This window comes from Vipera berus (assembly GCF_964194415.1).
Source record: "Vipera berus genome assembly, chromosome: Z".
Classification (NCBI taxonomy): Eukaryota; Metazoa; Chordata; class Lepidosauria; order Squamata; family Viperidae; genus Vipera; species Vipera berus.
In genome coordinates this window covers 49191492-49210670 of record NC_138205.1, presented here as the reverse complement: position 1 = coordinate 49210670, position 19179 = coordinate 49191492, and positions in this window count along the sequence as shown.

The following is a 19179-nucleotide window of genomic DNA, read 5'->3' as shown; positions in this document are numbered from 1 at the left end:
TTGGAATTTAATATTATGTAAGCACAAGCAATAGAACAAAGAACAGAGTCTTGGACTTCAAGAGAGATGATTTAAATAAAATTGGAGCTTGGGAAGGATTCCATGGAGAAGAATCCTCAGGAGGAAAACAACCCAAGTAGCTTGAGAAACTTTGAAAAGTGAGATAATAAAAGCCTGGTCTAGCACAATTCCAGTGAAGAAGAAAAATAAGAGATCCCAAGAGAAACCAACATGGCTACACAAAGAACTCTCTGGTAAGCTGAAAGACAAAAAGGACAAATAAAAAAGGTGAAAAGAGGGGCATATAAATAAGGCATAATATCAGCAAATAGCCCAGACCTGCAAAGATGAAGTTAGGAAAGCTAAGGCTCAAAATGAATTACAACTTGTGACAAAAGTAAAGAATAACAAAAAAAAAACTTTGTTCAACATGTAAAAACCAAGAAAAAAAATCAAGGAAATGATTGGTCTATTAATGGGAGAAAATGACGAAAAGGTGACAAGCAGTAGAGAGAAAGCAGAACTGCTTAATTTGTTTTTTTGCAGCTATCTTTACAAAAACGAAAAAACAGTCCAACCTATCAAAAGAAATACTGTAAAATGGAGATTAGGAATTAGAAAATGGTAAGACAGTAGCTATACACTCTAGACAAGTTCTACGTTCTGAAGGAATTGGCAGACGTGATCTCAGAACCACTGAGAACCATATCTTTTAAAGATCCTGGAGCACATGGAACTACCAGAGGACTGAAAAAGGGCAGATGTGGTTCCCATCTTCAAAAAAGAATAAAAATGGATCCAGGAAATCACTAAGCTATCAAAACCTGAGAATATTCTGGAAAAAATAATCAAGCAATGAATGTGTGAACACCTAGAGGCAAACAATGTCATAAAGAGAAGCCATCATGGATTTGTCAAAAACAGATCATGCCAGACATATCTTATTACATTCTTTGACAAAGTGACAAAATTAGTGGACCAGCAAATGCTGTGGATAAAATTTACTTTGATTTCAGTAAGGCATTTGATAAAGTACTGCGTTTCCCCAAAATAAGGTCTGGTCTTTTTTTTTTTGGCACCCAAAGACACATTAGGGCAGTGATGGCGAACCTTTTAGAGACCGAGTAACCCAACTGCAACCCAAAACCCACTTATGTATCATCAGGTGCTGGCTGGGCGTGGCCCATTGGGTAGGTGTGGTTAATTGGGTGGATGTGGCCCATTGGGTGGGCGTGGATGTGGTGGTCACAGCAGACTGGGTAGGCATGGCTGGGGTGGGCATGGCCACCTCGATGTTGCTCATGGGGAGGGATGCTTGTGGGGGCCAGGAAGGGTTGGGGGAGATTCAGGGGGTTTCTGGTGGGTGGGACTGTGGACAGGAGGCTCATCCTGTAGGTGAGGCAGTGGTGCCATTGCTGCAGGGCAAGGCAAGGCGAGGCAGGGGCCAGGGTAGCTGCTGCCTGACACCATTGCCCCAATGCTGCTCTGACCCTACTGTCGCAGAGCACCCTTCTCCCGCCACTCCGACCCAACCCTCACAGAGCACCTTTCTCCCACCACTCCAATCCCACCCTAGGAGAGCGCTGTTCTCCTGCCGCTCCGACCCAACCCTTGCAGAGCTCCATTGTCCTGCCGCCCCGCCCCAACCCTTGCAGAGCGCTCTTCTCCCACTGCCGCTTCTCCTTCACAATCTGCCACCGCTGCCACATGCAAGGAAACGAAGGTTTTTTGGGGAAAAAAAGGTCAGTCAGGTGGCAGCGGAGGTGGATCGTAAAGGAGAAATGGCACGGGACTGGGAGACAGGTAAGGGAGGAAAGGCAATTTTGGGGGGGAGCAAGGATTTCTTTCCTTACCTACCCCATTTGTTCTGAGGCCACTTTCTGCTCAATCAATTGCTCTTGTCAATGGCCCAACTGCCCACTTCCATGCCCTCCCTCTCCGAGCCTCCGGCGCTCCACCTGCTGCTTTGGTCAGTCTGCCAGCCCCCACCTCAACACCCTGCCCACTGCTGCCCAGCACGGCCACCCCGGGGCTGCTGGGACTGGCCAGGCATGGGAAGGGCATGTACACCACCCTCCCACCACCATGAAGGGTAAGGTTGCCACGCCTGCCACGCCCAGATGTTAGAAAGTTAGAAAGTCTGATGGAATTTTTTTTATCAATAGTCCCACAAACATGTGGCAAAGGCTGAGAAGTGAACGGAGAAACAGAATGCAGCTGAAAGGCAGGTTTTAGTTAAAAAAATCTTGGGGCAGTCGAGTGCATCTGGGCATGGGCGGGAATAGGTGGGGCAACTTTACTCTGCACGGCTTTGGCAGATGCCTGGCAGGGGGAAGGAAGCAACTGGTCTACCACTATGCTAGCACCACCACATTGTTCCTCTACCCCATGCACAGGCCCCGCCCCAGCCCTTGCACGGAGCATCCTGCTCCTGCTGCTCCGCTCCACCCCTATGCAGCACCTTCTTTCTAGCTCCAATGCGTCACTTCCTCCGCCACTGTGTGGGACTAAAAATAAAGTTCAATCAATCAATTCCAACTTTGTGAGATCTTTTTTTTCTCGCGAGAAGTTGAAATTGATTAATTGATTAAACCTTTTTTTTTTTGCACACGGCGGTGAAGGCCTAAAGCGAAAACGTTTGATAAAACCCAGCTGAAGGCCTAGGACTGGGGTGATGGCGCGTGTGGCCACAGAGAGGGCTCTGTGTGCTACCTTGGCACGCGTGCCATAGGTTTGCCACCACAGCATTAGGGCTTATTTTGGGGAAAACATGATATCAAGGTGATTAGCCTGGCTGGGCGACCCAACTTCAGCACGTGCACAAGAAGCAGCAAGTGCACAGAGGCTGATGGTGTCCAGCAGCAACTGCAGCCTGCCGGCCCCTTGGCACAGTGCACGTAAGTCTAATCTGGATATGTTGCATGACTGCCTGGCTTGTGGGAGGCTTGCGCAGTGGCACCGACAGCAGGTAGAGGCAGAGGCACAGGTGGGGGAGAGGCAGGATCTGTACATATTGCGTGACCACCTGGCTCACGGGAGGCTTGTGGGAGCCAGGTGGCTGTGCAGCATGTCCGAATCGCCTGCCACCCCCATGCCTCTGCCTCTGCCTGCTGCCAGTGCTGCCACACCTGCCTCCTCCTGTGAGCCTCCCATGACCAGGCAGCCATGCAGCATGTCCCGATCACCTGCCTCCCCTCTGCTCTGCTTCCATGCTCGGACTTACTGCACTGCATGGGCTGCAACTGCTACAGACACCATCAGCCCCTGTGTGCTTGCTGCCTCCTGTGCTAGCCACGCCCACCCCCAGGCTTATTTTTTTGGGAAGGGCTTATATTAGGAACATGCTAAAAAATCAGGCTAGGGCTTAGCCTGAAATCTTAACTGATGTTAAAATTAGATCATAGAGAGCACTCAAAATGTCTTAAGCATAGTTAATTTTTAAAAACAAAGGTATTTTAAAATGAAAAGAATATTACACATCATTGGATAATAATAGTATCAACTGTATGTATGAAACTTAGCAGGTAAATAATTTTCATAACCATTTAATTTAGCAAGGCTGGTGAAAGAACTGAACAGGAAGGAAGGAAGGAAGGAAGGAAGGAAGGAAGGAAGGAAGGAAGGAAGGAAGGAAGGAAGGAAGGAAGGAAGGAAGGAAGGAAGGGAACGGTTGCTGGAATTGGGTATGTGTAGTTTAATGAAGAGAAGGGTGAGGGGTGACATGATAGCAGTGTTCCAATATCTCAGGGGCTACCACAAAGAAGAGAGAGTCAAGCTATTCTCCAAAGCACCTGAAAACAGGACAAGAAGCAACGGATGGAAACTAGTCAAGGAGAGAAGCAACCTAGAACTAAGGAGAAACTTCCTGACAGTTAGAACAATTAACCAGTGGAACAACCTGCCTCCAGAGGTGGTGAATGCTCCAACACTGGAGGTTTTTAAGAAGAGACTGGACAGCCATTTGCCTGAAATGGTATAAGGTTTCCTGCCTGAGCAGGGGGTTGGACTAGATGACCTCCAAGGTCCCTTCCAACTTTATTATTATTATTATTATTATTATTATTATTATTATTATTATTATTATTATTATTATTATTATTATTATTATTATTATTATTATTATTATTATGGAAGGAAGGAAGGAAGGAAGGAAGAAAGACATCTTTTTTGGTATTTGTTAGGTGTCTGCTCAGAAATTAAGGATGTTTAGCATATTCTGCAACACAAGCTAGTTCCAAGCCCACAAAACAGTCGAAAGTTACCTAACGAGCACATTGTCAGCTCCTGTAATACCTTACTCACTGAAATCCCTTCACTGGATACAATGCTTTAGAGTGGGATTTATAAGCAGAGGTCTAGTGTCAACACTTTATAGATCTCTCCACTCCAATAGAAGGGAACTCTTCCTCTCTACCCACTTCCCTCTCAACCCACTCTGAACACACTGCTGCATTTTGCTCTGCAGCTGCACAATTAATAGAGGATGAAAGTGTGAATGCCAACTTGATAAACTTAAAGAATGAAAATGCAACCAACTTCCTAACCAGACAAAGTCTGCTTATCACACAAATAATCTTCTCTATCTTTGACTTGTTGTCTATAATTAAAATCAAAGTGGACTCTTTAAAAGACTTTGTAAAACATAATACGAACCAGCCAAATGACAACCCTGCTGATGTACAGACCTTTGTCTCACAAAAGGAAACAGAAGAGAAGCCAAGGGCAACCTTACCCCTACACCAAAAAAACAGGGAAAGCAATAATTGAGAGAGAGAGAGAGAGAGAGAGAGAGAGAGAGAGAGAGAGAGAGAGAGAGAGAGAGAGAGAGAGAGAGAGAGAGAGAGAGAGAGAGAGAGAGAGAGAGAGAGAGGATCACTTCCAGGGGAAAGGATGAGAAACAAGCTTCCAGTGGGCAGATAATTTTTTTTAATTTTAATTCCATTTATATCCCGCCCTTCTCCGAAGACTCAGGGCGGCTTACAAGCTTAGCAGTAGCCTTCAAGGAAATCAAGGGAAAGAGACTTTTAAATGGTAAATATTATATACGTAAATATTATTTACAAACAAATCACCTTACAAATATTAAATAACACAGTAAATAGAAGTTGATGGGGAGGAAAAAGAGCAATTGTTTTTTATCTTCAAGACAGTTGCAACACACAGAGGAGGACTGATTTACAACAGGCCTAGGTGGCTTCCATCTAGCAGAGATCGAGAGCCAATTCTACTTACATTTAGGCAATCCCCGATTCCTGACAAGTTGTTTAAAATGAGGCATTTTCTGCATACTTTTTCAATGTTTCTAATGTATGTGTTCTGCTCAGAGGAGCTCAGCCTACTCCTGTGCCCATCTGGGCCCAAGACTATTGCTATTTTAAAGTCTAAACATGACCACCCAATTTCAGATAATTTCAAGGACACCTTATTAATTCAGCCCCTAAAAGATGACTGCTCAGGCAAAAAAATCGGTTCTCTTACAGCAAGACACTGCACATATGACCTTCTAGAAAAAAAACCAATTTTTTCAGTGCCCTACCAGATTCAGAACATCTCATATTATACAAAGACAGGATGACTTGAGAGAAACTCTAGTGGCAACCCGTAAAGAAGCCAGACCTTTAATTTATCTGTTTTTACCAATCATTCAAGACAGCTGCCAGCCCTTTGAGAAAAGACTAGTAGTCATGTGGCCCCCTCTTCTGACCTAGGAAACCTAGAATTGCAGTTCATTGATATAGGGTCCCCTAGAGCAGATCCAAATCCCTCCACCCTGTGCCCAGTCAAAGTACCACAACATGCAGAAACTCCAGAGAATAATTAACCAAATGCTGATATACAAGAGGAAGGTTTTGATACTTGTATTACAAACTCCTGTACTGGGTCATAACTGAGAATATTTTGGCTGATGAGAGGAAAGCTTCAGAGAAGGTTGCTCAATCATTGACCATGCTCTAACTCTCCAAAATCTAGTTGAGAAATACTCCTTTTGAGCATACTCATTACTTTATGTAGACTTTATTGACCTTAAATATGCTTTTGACACCATCTGCAGACTCAAATTATGGAAAAAATTAAACTTCCTCAATAGATGAAAGATTATTGGTAATTATACAGTACATATATAATGTATAATTACCAATAATCTTTCATCCATTGAGAAAGCTTAATTTCTTCCATAATTTGAGTCTGCAGATGGTGTCAAAAGCATATAAACTCTACATAAAGTGATAAGGGACGCGGTGGCTCAGTGGGTTAGGATGCTGAGCTTGTCGATCAGAAGTTCGGCAGTTTGGCGGGTCGAATCCCGAGTGCCGCATAGCAGAGTGAGCGCCTGTTACTTGTCCCAGCTTCTGCCAACCTAGCAGTTCGAAAGCACGTAAAAATGCAAGTAGAAAAATAGGGACCACTACGGTGGGAAGGTATCTAGTCATGCCAGCCACATGACCATGGAGACGTCCTCGGACAAGCGCTGGCTGTTCGGCTTTGAAACGGAGATGAGCACCGGCCCCTAGAGTCAGAAAACGACTAGCATGCATGTGCGGGGGAACCTTTACCTTTATAAAGTACATAAGTTGTATGAGAACTCCTGGATGAAGATGCTATGCAGTGTCCATGGACACTGTACCAAAGGAATTCCTGTTAAGTGGTTAAGTGATGAAAGGGTTTATTTTAGCCTCCCTTCTCTTTATTACATATATTAATTTTCTTATTGACATATTGAATGGTTCATCTCTTCATCCACTAAAATTGGGAAATCTCCATTCTTCTATATGCAGATGATGCTGTCCTGCTTTCCCAAAATCAAATTGGCCTCGAATGGGCACTCTAAATGCTAGCTGAGCACTTCCAAGATGCCTAGAAATTAATTACACTAAAACCAAGGTCATGGTCTTTGCTAAGCACCCTAAGACGCATGCCTGGTAATTAAAAAAACCACCTAATAGAGCAAGTCAAGAGTTTTAAAAATCAGGGGATTGTCTTTCAAGCTATGGGTAACCACAAATCTCATGCTGATTACATCACTTTAAATGCACACAAAACAGTGTCAATCTTACAGTTCTTTTACTTCTCCAAAGGAACTCAGCATATACCTGCACTGATTAAAGTTTTCTCAGCTAAGGCTCGAGCTCAGTGATTTTTTGGAGCTAAGTTGGGCTCCTACAGCTAATTTCTTCCCTTGGAAAGAGTCCAGCCTAAATTTCTGAGAATTTAGCACCTTTCGTGCTGCTTTTTGAACTCATCTGTTCCCCATTAAGCTGGCCTTCTCAAAAGTGAAACTTCTACCTGATTTACATCTTCTCCCACTGGCTTAAGATCCATTTTTTCCCAGTAGGTATGACTCATCTAACAATGACTGACAGCTTCCAGTGCTCCTGGAGCTAGGCAATGCAAGCCAAACTATAACTTTATGGCTGTTCATGGCCAACCACGATGGGCAAAAATGTGCTGTAACTGATCTCAGACAGCAGGCCATTGATTTAGAGCTGAAAGCTGACTTCTTGGTCCTATCCAGAAAAATCTTCTTGAGGCACTCTGCACACCTTCTCCAACCAGCCAGATATCTCAATCACATAATTACCCCTTAATTCAGAAAGACCTTTTCCTTAGTCAGATTCAATGCCCTTCCAATAGCCATTACTGAAGGAAGATACAAAAAGCTATCCTTCAAACAGAAACTGTATCCATGTGGTGATGAAATAATTGAATTGACTCCATATCCAGACTGAAACACATGTTCTACTGTCCTCTCTATACTAGACCATGCTAGGAATTATAACTGCAACTTTGTATTAAATACTCTGGTCATTCCAATTTATTTTGGCTCAAAATGGTCTCACCTTTTCCAAAGTAAAAAGCATAACATACTTTTGCTGGCAGAAAGAGCAAAGAAACTGTAGTGCATTACAGTTAGTCCTCAATTTATTACTACAATTGAGCCCCAAATTTTTATTGCTAAACAAGGCTTTTGTTAAGTGAGTATTGTTCCATTTTAGAGCTTTTTTGCTATTGTCGTTAAGTGAATTACTGCAGTTGTGAAATTAGTAATGCAGTTATTAAGTGAATCTGGCTTTCTCATTAACTTTGCCAATCAGAATATTGCAAAAAGTGAACACATGATCCCGGGACACTGCAACCATCATAAATATGAGTCAGTTGCTAAGTATCTGAATCTTGATCACATGATCTTGGGGTCATGAGAAAACAGTTGTAAGTCACTTTTTTCAGCGTTGTTAAGACTTCAGACAGTCACTAAATGAACTGTTGTAAGTCGAGGACTACCTGTACTTCGGATCAAAGTAAGTTGACTGGCAGGAACACACACACACACACACACACACACACACACACACACCCCTCTTTATAGATAGGTTATTGGACACATGTTTAATAACAGCCTAATAGTATGGCAGAATATTATGCACCAGTGTATAGAAGGAATCCATGTAACAAATGAACATCACTCATGAAAGCCAAGCTAAATAGCACATAGAGAGGAATAGATTGTGATATTTTAAACATGGAATTCAATGGTTTCGTTTACTGCATTTTAAGTGCCATGAATACGTATTAGATCTGCTACTTGAAGCAATTAGTCATCTGCTTATTAGGTAAGGACAGCCACTAGCATGGGAGGTACCAATACATACTGAAGTGGTGAGCCATCCATTGGCTCTGCTCCTTCCTTTGAGAGAAATAAGACAATGAAATCGCCAGAGGGGAACTGGAGTTCATGCTGCTGCTATCGGCTGTTTACTGGCAACTTCAACTCATGACTGCAATTCTTAGTAATTTGGAGTCCAGAATCATTACCGTCAGTTATTCTGTACTACTCTCTGTGGGAATATTAAACTGGGGAAATGCTGGCAAAATTGGGACCTTCATGCATATGTGAATGAGAAGCAATCTAGAGAAGCATACTAATATCAGCTTACATAAAAGACAGCATAGAACAGTTGTTTATTAGCTCTAAAACCCCTCCTTTATGCTTATTTCCCCTTTTTTTCTGCTGTGTGCACTCCACATCAAAGTGCTTATTTTTTGCTGGCCTGGGAAAAATAATCAGAGTGAACTTGTTTTCTAAGGAGGCACCTGGAAGATACAGTATGCTTCCCAGGCATTTCTCTCCACAGCTTGGTTCCACCCAGTTTCACTTCTTCCAAAAGTTCAAAGGTGGGGAGAGGTGGATACCAGAAAAAGAGGTGATCATAGAAAAAGAGATGCAAGACTGTTAAAGGAATTGACAAAAAACATATCAAAAAGTATTTAGTCAATCATTATGCTCTTGGATATGCTCAGGATTAAATTTTCAAAGGAAAAGTGGGGAGAGGAAGAAGAAAAAAAAATCCTATTGCTAATCTGTATGGTTCTCAACAGCAAGATATAATGACTTATGGTTTGGCCTAAGAAGACTGATCAATTTCTGCCCTTACTTAATAATTCCTTGCATGGAGCCCTGCAGGAGATGGATTATTATTTTTATTTTTGTTATTTTTAATATCAGGCAAGGTTCTAGCTTCCAGATGCCATCCGAAGTATCACATGGCTTTACCTGCAAGATAATGCCATCATTTAAAGAGTCTGCATATCTCTTGTACTTCCTTTAATCTGTTTTTAACTTGTGACCTGATTGCTACACCTATAAAGCCAATTGCTCTATTTATTTTCAAGGCATGGGTTAATAATCACACAACTCAAAGACTCACAAGCAAACATTTAATATCCACCAGGGAAAGTATTTTATTATTTATTCAAATAAGAATGCATACAATATTTGCCAACACTTAGTGAGAAATGAAACGTCTTTGAGCTCTGGAATGCGCATGACAAGCTGAACTAGTAAGAATGTTTGCAAATCTCTTTTTTAAAAGTAGTATTGTAACATTTATGCCAAAAACATTATAAACAGGAGATCTTTTAACATTTTTGTCACAGTTTTGACACATTCTGAGCTGGGCAGCATATTCTTTCCTTATTCCTAATAGCAATATAGCAAAATTCTATTGAATTTTCCATTACTTACTGTTGCTCCCTTACTACAATAACTTGGTAAATTGGCCACATGCATGTAGACAGTATTCTGCAATAGTTTAACATTCACTAAAAAGAGAAAGGAAAAGAATTCAAATGAGCTAAAATGGAACTGACACAGAAATCAGCATAACATTTAAAATCAAATTTAAAACAATTACTTATAGACTTGTTATTTATATGCTATTGCCTATATATGGCAATACTATTAAAACTTGTAAAAGAAAAAGGCACTTTAGAATAAACTAAAAGGTAAATCATATACCTACAAAACAATGTCATTATTCGAAATACTGAAGTTATGTTAAAAAGTCCCTGGCACTGTGATGCACTTCAAGAATCAAAAGCTGTTTTACTTCTAGGTGCACCTTTCTTAAAAAAAACCACCAAAAAACCCTCCCACCTGTTTAAACTTCTGAAGAATACAAGACAAATGGTCATGTCATAGATTGAAGGATTGACTTTCTGTGTTTATGTGTCTGTGTGTGTTTCCAACAATTTTGAGATTTTTTAAAAAAAGGTACATTTAACCCACAAAATACTCAGTCATTATCTTAAAAAACTGGACATTTTTATTGCCCTAGGAGGGCCCAGAGATATACAACTCTCTGTGTGCATTTGAAAAATCAGGGGAAAAGTGAGACAGCTGGGTGGTTTGCTGAAGTTATGATCTTATCTTATCTTGTTTTTTTGTTGTTTGTTTTTTGGGGTTGTTTTTTGGGGGGGGAAAGTTGTACTTTCTATAGTTTAAAATGAGATAAGAAGCGTAAGAAAAACATATTGTTAAAGGATCGTGGTTGAATGGCAATATTATGTACATGCACCATTAAAGTGAATGACCATATGTAGAGAGCAAAATCCAATAATCTGATCCCACATGCCCAACTATAAGAGGGCTGGGTGCATATATTTTTCACTTATACATATCAGCTAATGCTGTTGTTAACTAGAAGGAAGGGTCTAATACAGGGGTGTCAAACTCAATTTCATTGAGGGCCGCATCAGCATTGCGGTCAAACTCAATTTCATTGAGGGCCGCATCAGCATTGCGGTTGCCCTCAGGGGGCTGGGTGGGTATGGCCAGGGTGGGCGTGGCCTACTGGGTGGGCATGGCTAGAGTGCGTATGGCCTACTGGGTGGGTGTGGCCAGCTCTACATCATTTGCATCTAGGGTGCCTATGGGGGCCTGGGCAGGAGTGGGACAGATCTGAGGGTCTCTGGCAGAAGGAGGGTCTCTGGCAGTGGGGGCCGTTCCCTCACTGTTTCCAGGATGGCTTCGCAGGCCACATGAAACCACTTCGCGGGCTGGATCTGGCCCCCGGGCCTTGTGTTTGACATGTCTGGTCTAATATAAACAGCATAAGTAGAAGCCTTTTTTAGCCATGAAGCTGGCTAATTCTTTTCTAACATTGTCCAAACAGGTAGCTATCGCTGTCTCTTGTGTTAGTAAATTCCATAGTTTAATTTAGTATTTCTTGACCTCAGCAAATTTAGGATGTGTGATCTTCAGCTCCCAGAATTTCCCAGCCAGCATGCCAACACATTTTAAGGTTGCCAAAGTGGAGAAACACCTTTAACTGAAAGAAAATCTTCCTTGAATTGAACCAATGACTACATGGAAACACTGCTACTTAGGCTTATCATATTTTCAAGTAGCCAATCAGAACCAATTTTAAATCATTGCGCAGTTTTGACAGATGACTGAACCAAGCGTTACCACAGGTAATGGACTTATGCAGGCAAAAGAGGAACAAATCACGTCAAATAACTGCAAATTTATACAATTCTACTTTCCCAATTTAATCTACAACCCTGGAATTTCCTGGAGATCTCCTATCCAAGTCTTATCCAAATCTAACCACACTTAGCTTTTTAAGACTGGCAAAGATTATTAGATGCTGCCAACTATTGCCTGTGACATATGCACTGTTTAAAGAAATGCTTCCTGTCCATGTCCATTCAGGTTCTTGGGATGCTTCACAGTTCTACAGAATTTTTTCCCCTATATCAGTTTTCAGCATGTCCACATTTATATAGCTCTACCATCCCTTATTTATCTTCTTTATTGAAAGAAACCTTAAGATCATGAAACTTTTTCTTACAAGGAAGATGGTCAACTCATCAGTCATTTCTCTTGTGCTTTTCTGCATTCTTTCTAAGCCCAAAATCAGTTTTAGAATATGTAGCGACTTTTTTTTTTACTAATTCCTAGTGTGTTGCTCCATGGATTTATGCAAAGATATTATAGTATTGCACTGATTTTGCAATTAGAGTTTTTCACAATGACCACACATTGGAGAGATGTCTTTCTCAAGCTATCCATCACTAACCTAGGATTCCTTGTCATCATATCAAGTTAGGACCTATGAAAGTTAGGATTGTTTGCCTCAATATATATCATTTTGCATTTGCTTACATTAATTCATATTTTCCACTTTAAGACTCATTTCCCCAATCTGGACATAGCAATAGCAATAGTACTTAAATTTATATACAGCTTCACAGTGCTTTACAGCATTCCCTAAGCAGTTTACAGAATCAGCCTATTGCCCCCAACAATCTGGGTCCTCATTTTACTGACCTCAGAAGGATGGAAGGCTGAGTTAACCTTCAGCTCGTGAGGATTAAACAGTGGGCAGAGTTAGCCTGGCAATACTGCATTCTAACCACTGTGCCACCCTGGCTCTTCAATAAGATAAACGCCAGAAGCTCTTTGCTTTCCTTTTAATAAACCTGTAAATGATGATATCAGAAACATAGTAATCTTACTGCTTGTCCTTTCCCTCTGGAGTATTTAACTAGACTCTGCAAGAACCTTTCATCTCATAGTTTCTCTTCTAGCCTATTCTGATTCTTTAAGATCATCCTCCTTGAAGATGAAAATATGCTGTATCAAAGTAGGTTTGAGTCAAACTGGGATAAGCAATCTGTTAACATGATCTGTGCTTCCCATTTAACATATAACTCATTATTTTGCATTTTGTAGAATCCTCAGTCTTTTATTTGACCAAATGAAATTAGTTATTTGTCTTTGCTATTCATTCAATGTCTTTTCTTTTTCCCCTTTAATTTGTAATGTGATAATTCATAGAAATTTAATCCCTTCTAAGACATTCATTTTTTACTTTTGATATTCTTAACCAAGATAAGTTTAACTTTTAACATTTTAACATAACTGCCATTATATTTTTCTAGATCAGTGAAGGGTATTTTTTTATTTTTAAAAAATATTTTTAGATAAATTCCCAGGTACACGATGTTTTTTTACACTGATGTTAAATTTTATTTCTTGTAGCAAATGCTGCATTCCTTCTTTTTTATATGTTTTATTGAAAAAGAACTTTACACAGGATTAAAAAAAAACCTACAGAAATATAAAGATACAAAATAAGAGGAAAGAAGTGAGGGACAGCAAAAAATAAAGAAAACAGAAAGAAAAGCTATATAAAGAAGTGTTTTCCAACCATCTTTGTAGCAGTTGTAGACCTAATAGTTGTCATCCCCACTCACCCAGATTACATATTTTGGTTCCCTTCTTTCCATAAACAACCCCTTGCCCATGGAGCTTAGGACTGCCCCCGACCTTCGATCATTTCGCTGAGACCTGAAAACCTGGCTCTTTGAGTTTTCCGGCCCAGGCTGAGTTTTAATTGGGGTTTTAACTGGGGTTTTATATTTTTTCAGGGATTTAGTTTAATCTTTTTAAATTGCTCTTAATTTTTGTATTGATGTTTTATATACCCTGTAAACCGCCCTGAGTCCTACGGGAAAGGGCGGTATATAAATTCAATAAAATTCAAAATTCAAAATTTTTATCCATTTTCAATAAAAGACCATAAAAGGTTTGTAGTTTTTTTTATAAATATAATTGTTGTCCATTTATAATGAAACAAGCTAGTTTAGCCATTTTTACATACACTCCGATTTTCAGTGTCTTCTCCTTTTTTCTTTTTCTTTTCTTTTTCTTTTAATTAAGAACAGAAAAGAAAAAATGATGGAGACAAAGAAAAAAAAGCAAGACAAAAAGTGCTTTAACAAAAAATGAAAGAAATATGACAAAATAGTATATCATTATAATAACAATTACCATTATATATATATATATATATATATATGTCTAATGCAAATATTATTCAAGTACATATATATTCTTATATAATTACATTTTTAACCTATTCTATATAAATGAGTCCCATATATCATTATACTTGTCTACTCAAAATCTACATCTATAGGCAATCCTCTCATAAATGGCAGATGCAATCAGTTACTCGATCCATTGAGTAAAAAAACCCATACATTTATTTTTTCAATGCTGCAATATCATCGCCATATCATCTTTTGTCCATAATAAGGGCACAGAGAATCCATTTACATTGTCTGTTTGTCAAGTTCCAGGTACTACATAAAGAACATTGTCTTCTGAAATTTGTAGCTCTTGCTGCACAATCAAATTTATTAATCCACTTTCCCCCCAACTTTGGGAAATAAACATAGGATATTGTAGAAACATGTGTTTAAAGAAGCAATCTTATTATTACATTTCCAGCAACATGCTGTTTTTGACAGTGTTATCTATACAAATGCACTGAAGTCCAATAAATTCAAAATATTATTTTTTGTTCTATAAGTTGTAATTTGAGGTCTATTGATACTTCTGCTATAGAAGTTAAGACTTTCTCCCACTGTCTATAGAAACCTCTAATTCTTTACTCCACTCATTTCTTAACACCTGCATATCAAAATTATTTATTGATAACAAATTTCTATAAAAAATAGTAAATTTTAAAAGTTTTAACAAGCTGTTCTAGTATCTCAGGTCTCTGAAGCTGAAAATTCTGCTGATCCAAACAATTTTGTTAACAAATAATGCCACTGGGTTATATCTGATAGATGATGTTTATTTCTTAACATAAAATATGTTAAAATTTCATTTCCATCATCTATCAGTTGGTCCAAAATCAATATCTCTGTTTCGATTCAGAATAACAGAATAACAGAGTTGGAAATTCTTCTAGTCCAATCCCATACTCAAGCAGGAAACCCTCTATCATTTCAGACAAATGGTTGTCCAATCTCTTCTAAAAACCTCCGTTGTTGGAGACCCACAACTTCTGAAGGCAAGGCATTCTATTGAGTAATTGTTCTAACTGTTAGGAAATTTTTCCTTAATTTTAGGTTGGTTCTCTCCTTTATTAGTTTACATCCATTATGTCTTGTGCTGCCTTCAAGTAATTTGGAGAATAGGTTGACCCCTTTTCTTTGTGGCAGTCCCTTAGATATTAGAACACTGTTATTATGTCACCTGTGGTCCTTTTTTCATTAAACATACCCAATTCCTGCAACTCTTCTTGGTATGTTTTAGCCTTCAGTCCTCTAATCAACTTTGTCGCTCTTCTCTGTGCTCCTTCTAGAGCAGGGGTCCCCAACCCCTGCTCCATGGACCAGTACTGGGCCACAGCATGCCAGCAACCAGTTTGCACAAACAAGCAAAGCCCCATGTGTGGGATGCAGGCAGCACAGAAAATCACACCCCCTCCAGTCCGCAGAAAAACCTCTCTCCATGGAACTGGTCCCTGGTGCCCAAAAAGTTGGGGACCTCTGTTCTAGAGTCTCAAAATATTTTTTTATATATAGCAGTATTCCAAGTTTACTAAGGCATTATAAACTGGTATTAACATTTAACATGATTTATTTTTTTCTATATCACCATCAGCATCAAATCAATATGGTATGGGAAAAATTGTCAAATATTTTGTTAGACATTATGTCCATAACTTTATAGCTGATTAACTTTAGACTAACTTTAGACTTAGTTTTAGGGTATTTGAGTCCTAATACTGTGCATCTAACCAAAGGTGCTTTATATGTATATTTCAAAGTTATCCAGATTGGAAAATTTGTGCCAATTATTGGCTCCCAATATTTAATATTTGACAGTAGGTAAGCATGATGTTGTAGTTTCAGATCTGGAAAATCAAATATTCCCTCAGAATAGATTAAAAGTGCATAAATATTATTTCATCAACATCATTACCAATCAAGAATACACCTGAATATTAACTTGTAAATAAGATCTGAAGAGGTGGTCTACGAAGCAATGTGTCAACTATGATTGAAGTTAAGTAGTTATGTTTCTAGATTTCTTCCTGTTTGACTACCTTAAATGAGGTAGCAGTTTAATTAAAAGTACTCAATTTCTTCTCCACCCTATTCCCATGAATGAATTGACTTGGATAAACCAAGACAGCAGACAGAGAAATACTTCTGATTAAGGAATGTACTATGAACAAAAACTTTGGGTAAAAAAAATATAATCCAGCAAGAGATAAGTAACTGAATAATTAGCTATGTAAATGTGAGGAAAATAAACCTCCAAAAACATTTGTGTGTATAATGGCATAATATAATAAGCAATGAACTGTTTTATATCCATATGGATTTATGATAAAAATAGGATAAAATTTGTATAGCAGCTAATATAATTACAGAAAAAATAAAATACACATTAATACATTAATTCATACATACATTAATACATTAATTCATAGCATATTACAACAATCAGTCCTTCATCAGTGGTATTTTAGTGCTATTATATTCCTTATTCATGAGGTATTGCTTTACATGTTTCTTTTTTCTTTATAATATTATCTTTGCAGATAACATTCTTTGCCACACTGCATGTTTGTGCATGTTTGTCTTGACTGCATGATTGATTTCCTTCTTTTCTGCTTTCTTTTTTGTTTGCAGTTTGCAAACAAAACCCGAATATAAGAAATTAGTCAATTAGGACTTGCCTAATCACTAAGATTGGTTCACTATCAATCCATGGTAAGAATGACCGGTTTCAATTTTTTAGAACGGACATCACACAAATCCTGCATTTGAATAGTTTAGATGAGATGTAAAGGTACAAACAACTGTATATCACTTAAGAACTGTAGATGCAGTAATGTTAATTATTTGAAAATTGTCACAGTCATCATTTGTAAATCCAGAGGCAGTTGAGGAACAAGGAATTCTCTCTCAGATTGTGAACCAATTTGCTTTTTCAAGTAGGGTGGCAACATAATCCAAAATAAGCAGAATCCCAACTTCAGAGTCTAATGTCCTTGTTTTCTACTATCCATCCATCTTTTCTGGGTTGAATTTTAGTTTGTTTTCATCATCCAGTCCACAATGAAGCAACTTTTAAAAATACACATTGCTCCCTTGGAATTAGGTGCTAAGGAGGAAAATATATTAGAGCTGGATTTAGTCAAGATGCAGAGGAAAAACTATTCTAACTTTCAGGTAATATCTCCTAGTCATTGCATACAGATGCTCAACAGCATGGGGGAGAAGATGAATAGATTCATATGAGACAATAAAGATTAGCAATTCAGGTATTGAACAATATTCTCTCTCATAAATCTTTTGAACATGGACTGATAGGAAAGATCAGATCTGATAAAATGATGCTCCAAGGCCAATTCTGCCAGATGATTAGTATCTTGGTTGAGAGTATTAAAAGCTGAGAGAGATCTAGCAGAATTATTGAGGGTCTCTCTCCCACCCTATCCAGTTTATCTCTTGATCATCCATAAGGGTGACCAAAGTAGTGTCAGTGTCATATTCCTGAAATAGATCCAGTAAGTCAGTATCTTTCTGGTATATCTGATATGATGAGGCTAACAAGTTCTCAATTACATTTCCCAGAAAGTAACCTATAGTTGTTCAAATCTTCTGTGCGAATTAATAATTTCTAAAAGTAAAGTTCTTACTTCTGCCTCCTTTAAGAACATATCTGTCAGTCCCAGAAGACAAACCAGACCAAAAAAATAAAAAAAATCACCTCTTCAGGAAGACTACTGTATGACTAATTTTATTCAGAATAACTACAGTATAGGAACAGAATTTTGCATGTTAGTTTATGCTTACCTTCTTACCTTTTTATCCTTATATGAATTATACAAATGTATGTCTGAGCCTCTTCCACATATTTTCTGGTTGTTTGTACTTAATATTTGCTTTCTCCCTCATGGCTTTGTAATGGATCTCACCTCATTTCTGTCAAGATAATACTCTTTACTTTCTGCAATATACTTCTTTTAAAGCGGCATTGATCACTTTCTTTAATTATGGAACCAAAGTCCTCTTGGCCAATGTAAATAGCTAGGAGAAGTACAGATCAAATATGAAAGCCTGCCACACCACTGAGATTTACAAATCCCAAAGAATCTAAAATACCATGAACAACAGAATAAGCAGGCCTATCAAAATTCTGAAATCCAAACTGAAGTGATGCAATCTGCTTTGGCCATAAAGACAATGTAAATTGTTATCAATGCATCACCAATTATTCCCTCTGTCTGGCTTTTTAAAGGAGGTGCCAGATCCCCAAAGAAATATATACCTTTTTCATCTATCTTATACTTGTCTGTATAACCATTTTGGGGGGCCTGACATTCTCTTGGGATGGGGGATGCTTTGGGGGATGCTTTACATTGCCTTGCCACACTGCCCTTCCCCAGGAGAAGGAATGCAGTTGAATAACATCACCCTTATCTGGAAGATGGTTTGTGTTTGGAACCAGAGGGAGACAAAACCAAGAGAGACCTTGAAGAACATGCCAAAGGAGTGTATAACCAAAACAATGTACCACCTGTGGATTGGCTGAGATTCAAACGGACCCTGGGGGCGGAGTAACAATTATTGCTTTTTATATGCTACTTGTGTGGGATTTTTCCTCAGTCCCCACTTTGATTCCTTGCTGTCACTAGCTCCTAATAAAAGTTCCTTTTGAAACAATGCCTGTTTTGAGAGTTCTGCTTTCTTGGGAGACCTAGTTGAGGCAGGTCTTTAAAGGAGAAAAATGCTGCATAGTGCACAAGCATTGCCTGTTCTAAGCAGGCAATGGAGTCAGGCAAACATCTAGTCCTATGATCATGGAATAAAAGTTCAAATGGACCTTAGAAAGACCTAACTTCATATACCATCTGATACATTCTGAGACTTCCTCCACTTTCACTTAACATCCCATTCTGCTTCATCATTTTTACTGGTAGTTCCCTGGTAAGCTATTTCAAGAGATTGATTAGATTCTACAAGAGAAAAGAAGGCACTTAGGAGAAATGGTGCTAACTGCCCAAACTGTGCACTGCACAG